The sequence below is a fragment of the Narcine bancroftii genome, chromosome 5 (genome assembly GCF_036971445.1).
Source record: "Narcine bancroftii isolate sNarBan1 chromosome 5, sNarBan1.hap1, whole genome shotgun sequence".
Lineage (NCBI taxonomy): Eukaryota > Metazoa > Chordata > Chondrichthyes > Torpediniformes > Narcinidae > Narcine > Narcine bancroftii.
Genome location: NC_091473.1, coordinates 190,022,215 through 190,030,476, shown reverse-complemented (window position 1 = coordinate 190,030,476; position 8,262 = coordinate 190,022,215).

Genomic DNA, 8,262 nt, shown 5'->3' with positions numbered 1-8,262 from the left:
GAGAGACGCAAGGGGTAGAGAGAGACGCAAGGGGTAGAGAGAGACGCAAGGGGTAGAGAGAGACGCAAGGGGTAGAGAGAGACGCAAGGGTAGAGAGAGACGCAAGGGGTAGAGAGAGACGCAAGGGGTAGAGAGAGACGCAAGGGGTAGAGAGAGACGCAAGGGGTAGAGAGAGACGCAAGGGGTAGAGAGAGACGCCAAGGGGTAGAGAGAGACGCAAGGGGTAGAGAGAGACGCAAGGGGTAGAGAGAGACGCAAGGGTAGAGAGAGACGCAAGGGGTAGAGAGAGACGCAAGGGGTAGAGAGAGACGCAAGGGGTAGAGAGAGACGCAAGGGGTAGAGAGAGACGCAAGGGGTAGAGAGAGACGCAAGGGGTAGAGAGAGACGCAAGGGGTAGAGAGAGACGCAGGGAGAAGAGAGACGGAAGGGGAGAGAGATGGAGGTGTGATAGAGAGATGGAGGAGGATGGGAGAGAGGAGGAAGGGAGGAATTGAGAGAGAGATGGAGGAGGATGGGAGAGAGAGGAGGAAGGGAGGAATTGAGAGAGAGAGAGTTAAGGAGGAGGAGAGAGACAATGAAGGAAGGGGGGAGATAGGGGGGAAGTGGGGAGAGAGGAGGAAGGGGGGAGAGAGGAGGAAGGGAGGGATTGAGAGAGGGGGAAGGGGAGAAAGAGAGAGGGAAGGGGGAGAGAGAGGGAAGGGGAAGAGAGAGACGGAATGGGAGAGAGAGATGGAATGGGAGAAAAGAGATGGAAGGGGATGAAGAGAGATGGAAGGGAGGGGAGAGAGACAAAAGGAAAGAGGGAGGAAGGGAGGGATGATTGAGAGAAAGAGGGTAGGGGAGAGAGAGATGTTGGGGGCAGAGAGACAGATGGGGTCAGTGAGACAGGAGGGGAGAGAGACGGAGGTGGAGAGACAGATGGAGGGAGGGAGGGGGAGAGAGATGCAAGGGGTAGAGAGAGACGGAGGAGAAGAGACGGAAGGGGATAGAGAGATGGAGGAGGATGGGAGAGAGGAGGAAGGGAGGAATTGAGAGAGAGAGGTAAGGAGGAGAAAGACGGGAGAGCGAGACAGTGACGGAAGGGGGGAGATGGGGGAAGTAGGGAGAGAGAGGAGGAAGGGAGGAATTGAGAGAGAGAGAGGTAAGGAGGAGAGAGACGGGAGAGAGAGACAGTGATGGAAGGGGGGAGATGGGGGGAAGTAGGGAGAGAGGAGGAAGGGAGGGATTGAGAGAGAGGGAAGGGGAAGAGAGAGTGGGAAGAGGAAGAGAGAGGGAAGGGGAAGAGAGAGAGGGAAGGGGAAGAGAGAGACAGAAGGGAGGAGAGAGAGACGGAATGGGAGAGAGAGACGGAGGGGCAGAAGAGAAAGACGGAGGGGGGGCAGAGAGACAGGGGTCGGCAGACGGAAGGGGGAGAAGATAGAGGGATAGGGAAGAGAGAGGGAAGGGGACTGAGAGAGATGTAAGGGGAAGTGAGACGTGGGGGAGAGAGAGACAGACGGAAGGAGGCAGGGGGGAGAGAGACGGAGGGGGGAGAGAGGGTGGAGAGAGACGGAAGGGGAGAGGGAGAGAGAGACGGAGGAAGAGAGGTGGAAGGGGAGAGAGAGGAGGAAGGGAGGGATTGCGAGAGAGAGAAATAAAATGGGAGAGAGGGAAGTGGACGAGGAAGGCGGAAGGGGAAGTGAGACGGGGAGAGAGATGGAAGGGCTAGAGAGAGACGGAGGTGGAAAGGGGACGGAGGGGGTGAGGAAGCGAGAGAGGGGGCAGGAAGCAAGAGAGTGGGGTGGAAGAGTCGGGAGAGGGAGAGAGAGATGGAAGGGTGATAGAGAGATGGAGGAGGAAGGGAGGGATTGAGAGGAAGGGGGAGAGAGAGACACGGAGGGAGAGAGAGCGACGGAGGGGGGAAGAGAGAGAAAGGAGAGTGAGAGGCGAAGGAAGAAGTGAGACGAAGGGCGTGAGAGACAGAAGGGGCGAGAGAGAGACGGAGGGGAGAGAGACAGAGGGTGAAGATTGAGAGGGAAGGGGGAAGTTAGACAGAAGGGAAGAGAGAGAGAGAGACGGAGGGGGAGAAGAGAGAGACGGAGGGGGAGAAGAGAGAGACGGAGGGGGAGAAGAGAGAGACGGAGGGGGAGAAGAGAGAGGGAGTTGGGGAAGTGAGACCTGGGGGAGAGAGAGGGGAAAGGGGTAGAGAGAGGGAGGAGGAAGAGATGGAGGGGGAAGAGAGAGGGAGGAGGAAGAGAGACAAGGGGAGAGAGAGAGGAGGAAGGGAGGGATTGAGAGAGTCGGAAGGGAGGAGAGATAGAAACGGATGGGAGAGAGAGATGGAGAGGAGGAAGAGTGACGACAGTGGGGGTGAGAGACGGAAGGGGTAGAGAGCGACGGAGGGGGAATAGCGACGGAGGGGGAATAGCGACGGAGGGGGAATAGCGACGGAGGGGGAATAGCGACGGAGGGGGAATAGCGACGGAGGGGAATAGCGACGGAGGGGGAATAGCGACGGAGGGGAATAGCGACGGAGGGGGAATAGCGACGGAGGGGGAATAGCGACGGAGGGGGAATAGCGACGGAGGGGGAATAGCGACGGAGGGGGAATAGCGACGGAGGGGGAATAGCGACGGAGGGGGAATAGCGACGGAGGGGGAGAGATAGCGACGGAGGGGGAATAGCGACGGAGGGGGAATAGCGACGGAGGGGGAATAGCGACGGAGGGGGAATAGCGACGGAGGGGGAATAGCGACGGAGGGGGAATAGCGACGGAGGGGAATAGCGACGGAGGGGGAATAGCGACGGAGGGGGAATAGCGACGGAGGGGGAATAGCGACGGAGGGGGAATAGCGACGGAGGGGGAATAGCGACGGAGGGGAATAGCGACGGAAGGGGGAATAGCGACGGAGGGGGAATAGCGACGGAGGGGGAATAGCGACGGAGGGGGAATAGCGACGGAGGGGGAATAGCGACGGAGGGGGAATAGCGACGGAGGGGGAATAGCGACGGAGGGGAATAGCGACGGAGGGGGAATAGCGACGGAGGGGGAATAGCGACGGAGGGGGAATAGCGACGGAGGGGGAATAGCGACGGAGGGGGAATAGCGACGGAGGGGGAATAGCGACGGAGGGGGAATAGCGACGGAGGGGGAAATAGCGACGGAGGGGAATAGCGACGGAGGGGGAATAGCGACGGAGGGGGAATAGCGACGGAGGGGGAATAGCGACGGAGGGGGAATAGCGACGGAGGGGGAATAGCGACGGAGGGGGAATAGCGACGGAGGGGGAATAGCGACGGAGGGGAATAGCGACGGAGGGGGAATAGCGACGGAGGGGGAATAGCGACGGAGGGGGAATAGCGACGGAGGGGGAATAGCGACGGAGGGGGAATAGCGACGGAGGGGGAATAGCGACGGAGGGGGAATAGCGACGGAGGGGAATAGCGACGGAGGGGGAATAGCGACGGAGGGGGAATAGCGACGGAGGGGAATAGCGACGGAGGGGGAATAGCGACGGAGGGGGGAATAGCGACGGAGGGGGGAATAGCGACGGAGGGGGAATAGCGACGGAGGGGGGAATAGCGACGGAGGGGGAATAGCGACGGAGGGGGAATAGCGACGGAGGGGGAATAGCGACGGAGGGGGAATAGCGACGGAGGGGGAATAGCGACGGAGGGGGAATAGCGACGGAGGGGGAATAGCGACGGAGGGGGAATAGCGACGGAGGGGGAATAGCGACGGAGGGGGAATAGCGACGGAGGGGGAATAGCGACGGAGGGGGAATAGCGACGGAGGGGAATAGCGACGGAGGGGGAATAGCGACGGAGGGGGAATAGCGACGGAGGGGGAATAGCGACGGAGGGGGAATAGCGACGGAGGGGGAATAGCGACGGAGGAAAGACGGAAGGGGAGAGTGAGAGACGAAGGAAGAAGTGAGACGCAAGGGGGTGAGAGAAGGAGACGGAAGGGAGAGAGAGAGACGGAAGGGTGGAAGAGAAACGGAAGGGTGGAAGAGAAAGATGGAAGGGGAGAGAGAGAGAGAGAGACGGAAGGGGAGGAGAGAGAGAGACGGAACGGGGATTAGAGATGGAAGGGCAGAGTGAGAAGGAAGGGGAGAGTGAGAGACGAAGGAAGAAGTGAGACGCAAGGGGTGAGAGAGAGAGACGGGAGGAGAGAGACGGAAGGGAGGAGAGGGAGGGGGAGAGAAAGATGAGAGGGATGGAACAGAGAGAGAGAGATGTAGGGGAGAGAGACGGAATGGGGGACAGAGAGAGAGAGAGAGAGAGGGAAAGGAGAGAGAGAGACGGGAGGGGAGAGAGATGAAGAGAGCCACCAGTGGGGGGGAGAGAATCCGAGGGGGAGAGAGACGAGGGTGAAGAGAGGCGGGGGGGGAGAGAGAGATGGGGGAGGAAGAGAGAGAGGAGGGGGAGAGAGGGAGACGGAGGGGTGAAAGAAAGAAAGACGGAGGGGAAGGAGAGAGAGACGGAGGGGAAGGGAAGGAGAGAGAGTCAGAGGGGAAGGGAAGGAGAGAGAGACGGAGGGGAAGGAGAGAGAGTCAGAGGGGGAAAAGATGGAGGGGTAGACAGAAGGGGGAGAAGAGAGAGGGAAGGGGAGGAGAAAGGGAATGGGACGAGAGAGACGGAAGGGGAAGTGAGACATGGGGGAGAGAGAGGGAAGGGGAAGAGAGAGACGGAGGGGAGAGAGACGCAGGGGGATTAGAGATGGAAGGGCAGAGAGAGCGAGAAGGAAGGGGAGAGTGAGAGACGAAGGAAAAAGTGAGACGCAAGTGGGTGAGAGAAAGAGACAGAAGGGGATGAGAGAGACAGACGGGGTGGAGAGATAGACGGAAGGAGGGAGGGGGAGAGAGACGAGAGGGAGAGAGGGAAGGGGAGAGAGAAAGATGGAGGGAGAAGTGAGACGCAAGGGGGAGAGAGAAAGAGACGGAAAGGGGAGAGAGAGAGGGACGGTGGGGGTAGGAGAGAGAGGTGGAGGGGTAAACAGACGGAAGGGGGAGGAGAGTGACGGAGGGGGAAGAGAGAGACGAAGTGCGAAGAGAGATGGAAAGGGGGAGAGAGAGATGGAGGGGGAAGAGAGAGTGAGATGGAAATGGAGGAAAGAGAGAGACGGAAGGGGGAGAGTGACAAAAGGGGAGAGAGAGAAGGGGGAAAGGCAGAGAGGGAAGTGGAAGATAGACAGAAGGGGAGAGAGAAAGACGGAAGGGGGAGAGAGACAGAAGGGGAAAGAGGCAGAGGGGTAGACAGACGGAATGGGGAGAAGAGAGAGGGAAGGGGTCAAGAGAGATGGAGGGGGAGAGAGAGAGGGAAAGGCAAGGGAGATAGAGGGAAGGGGAAGAGCGATGGAAGGGGGGAAGGATGAGAGAGACGGATGGGGAGAAGAGAGAAATGGAGGGCGGGAAGAGAGAAATGGAGGGCGGGAAGTGAGAGATGGAAGGGGAGAGAGTGACGGAGGGGGAGAGTAAGAGAGGGAAGGTGGAGGGAGAGAGACAGAAGTGGAGAGATACATATGGAAGGGGGGAAAGAGAGAGATGCAGGTGGAGAGACAGGCGGAAGGCGGGAGGGGGAGAGAGATGCGTTGAGAGGGAGAGCGAGACGGAAGTGGAGAGATACATATGGAAGGGAGGAGAGAGACGGAGGGGGAGAGGTATTGAAAAGGGAAGCGGAGAAAGACCGGGAGAGAGAGAGAGAGTCGGAAAGTGGTGAAGGAGAGAGGGCAGGAAGGAGATTGAGATGAAGACTTTGGTCACTTCACACTCCTAGTGATTTCAGTGGGTGAGGGGTTTGGGTGGTGGGACACTGGCCCTGGCAGTGTGATGAAGTGGACATCCCAATGATGACCTCCATCCCCATCTGCTCTCTACCCACCTAGAAACGGGGGGAACAGCCAACCAGTCAGCAGCGTCGGAAGCATCAGATCACCTACCTGATTCACCAGGTGAGAGGCAGGGTGGGCCTGGTCTCTTGGTACCCAGTGTGTGTGTGTGTCTGCGCGTGCTTGGCCCTCCGCGCGCGTCGCTCTCTGCACACGTTTGTGTAATTGCGCATCTATGTCTGATTTACCATGTGCGTGACCACCCTACTGCATCAATGTGTGTTTACAACACAGCAAGTGTGCGCACGTGTTCTCCTACATGGTGTCCCCCCCCATGTGTGTTTCCTCCTCCTCCCGCTGGACCCTAACGCTGTGCTCCTCCTCCTCACCCCCAGGCCAAGGAGCGGGAGCTGGAGCTGAAGAACTCATGGTCAGACAACCGTCTCACCAAGCGGCAGACCCAGGCCAAGTATGGCTTCTGAGGGGGTGTCCCAAACCCTTGCCCCCTCCATCCGGGGACCAGCAGCCGTCCCCACCGGGAGCATGGACAAGGGGTGTTGGTGGGGGGTACACCCACCGCTCCTGCGGGAGATGGTGCCCGTCACACTCCTCTCATCCCAAGGCCAGCAGTTGTAAAGTTTTACTCGACGTCTACGTGTTTGTGTTTTTTTTAGTAAAACTTGTAACCCGTGGTGGGGGGAGGAGAAAGGGGGTGTGGGGATTCCTTCATCTTGAGGTGTCCACCATCACGGGGAGATGCTGCCAAGGTGCAGTGGTTGGCATAACCTGAAGTTGTACAGTGAAAATATTTGTATAAAGAACATTAAGTGGAGCAAAACCAGATTCAGTTCATTTTACTGCTACCCAGCCTCAGCCTCCTTCCCACAGCCTGTACTCTCCATCCCTCCCTCCCTTCTCCCTCTTCCCGCCATTCCCTATTCCCCACCCCGCCCCCCCCCCCACCCACCCCCAGGGTCCAATGCAGTGTTCAGGATGCGTTGACCCCTGGATTCTCCAGCAGAGGAAAGTGCCTCTGTTCCCCTCCACAGATGGGTCTTGGGAGAGATGTGGAGAGGCCACCTGGTGAAACTCCCCTCCACTGAAGCTGCCGGTCTCCAATTATTTATACCCTCTAAAAATATTGAGTGGTTTCATCTTTAAACAAGAAGATTTGTAGTTCCATTTTATCACTGGTGAATCTAGGCCAACAAATTGCCATCGATCCTGCACAACGAGCGAGGATCTTTGCCCAGAGGAACAACAAGAGGATACCCAACCCACCCCAGCCCTGCAAGCGGTCAGGGAGTGGGCTCGATTGATCACGTCAGGGAGCAGTGAGAGAGCGAGAGTGAGGGGTATTTGTTGAGAGAGTGCATGAGAAGGGGGCCTGTCTGGAGCAGCCATTTTCAATGCGGGCACTGGGGGCCACAGCACCTCATCTTGTGTAATAGCACAGAATGTGTAATATTACTCAGAATTGCGTCTGCCCTCCGTAAGGCAAAGAGTCGCCCAGCACCCCTTAAGCAAGCAGCTCTCCTGAAGCCCCACGGACTCCTGGTCAACCCATCGACCACCTGAGCTCCAGATCCAAATCCCCACCGACACAATGGGGAAGCCTCAGTGCCTCAGGCCACTTCGGGAGCCCTTCTTGCCCCTCAGGAATTCCAGCTCCGAGACCCGATTCCCACAAGCCAGCCGCCCGCAGTAAAAACGCGGCACTCAGCCGGTGTTGCAGCGCCCACGGGAGATAACGATGCATTACTGATGATTTTGGGAGTGTGGAGTGGACTGAACACGGGGCTCATTTTTGATGTTTAAGAAAAATTTGAACAGGTATGTCATTGGGAGGAGTGTGATCAGGGTCCAGGTCAATGGGAATGGGCAGATAACAATTCAACACAGGCTAGAGGGGCTGAAGGGCCTGTGCTGCAGTGTTCTGTGATTCGATACTGACTGGTTGCATCACAGGCTGGTTTGGGAATTCAAGTGCCCAGGAACCCAAAGGGCAGCAAATACGGCCAAGGCCATCACAGGCTCCAACCTCACACCTATCAAGGACATCCACAGGAGGTGCTGTCTCGAGCAGACGACCATTGTCATAAAGGACCCTGGTCACAGCCTCTTCTCTCGCTCCCTTCAGACAGAAGCCTGAAGACCAGCATTTCTTGGGTTCAGGAACAGTTCCATCCCAACAGCTATCGGGCTCTTGAATCCCCCCACCTCATTGTACTGATCAGGGGGTAAAACGGAAAGTGCAGATGCTGTGATTGTGTTGTAAAAACACAGAATTGCTGAAGGAAATTTGCAGCATCACAGGAGGGAAGGGCCAAAACCGGTGATAACACAAGATATAGGAGCAGAGGTCGCCCCTTCAAGTCTGTTCCACCATTCTAATCCCAAACTGATCCATCCTCCCACTCCTGTAATTCTCGATGCCCTGACTACTCAAATAC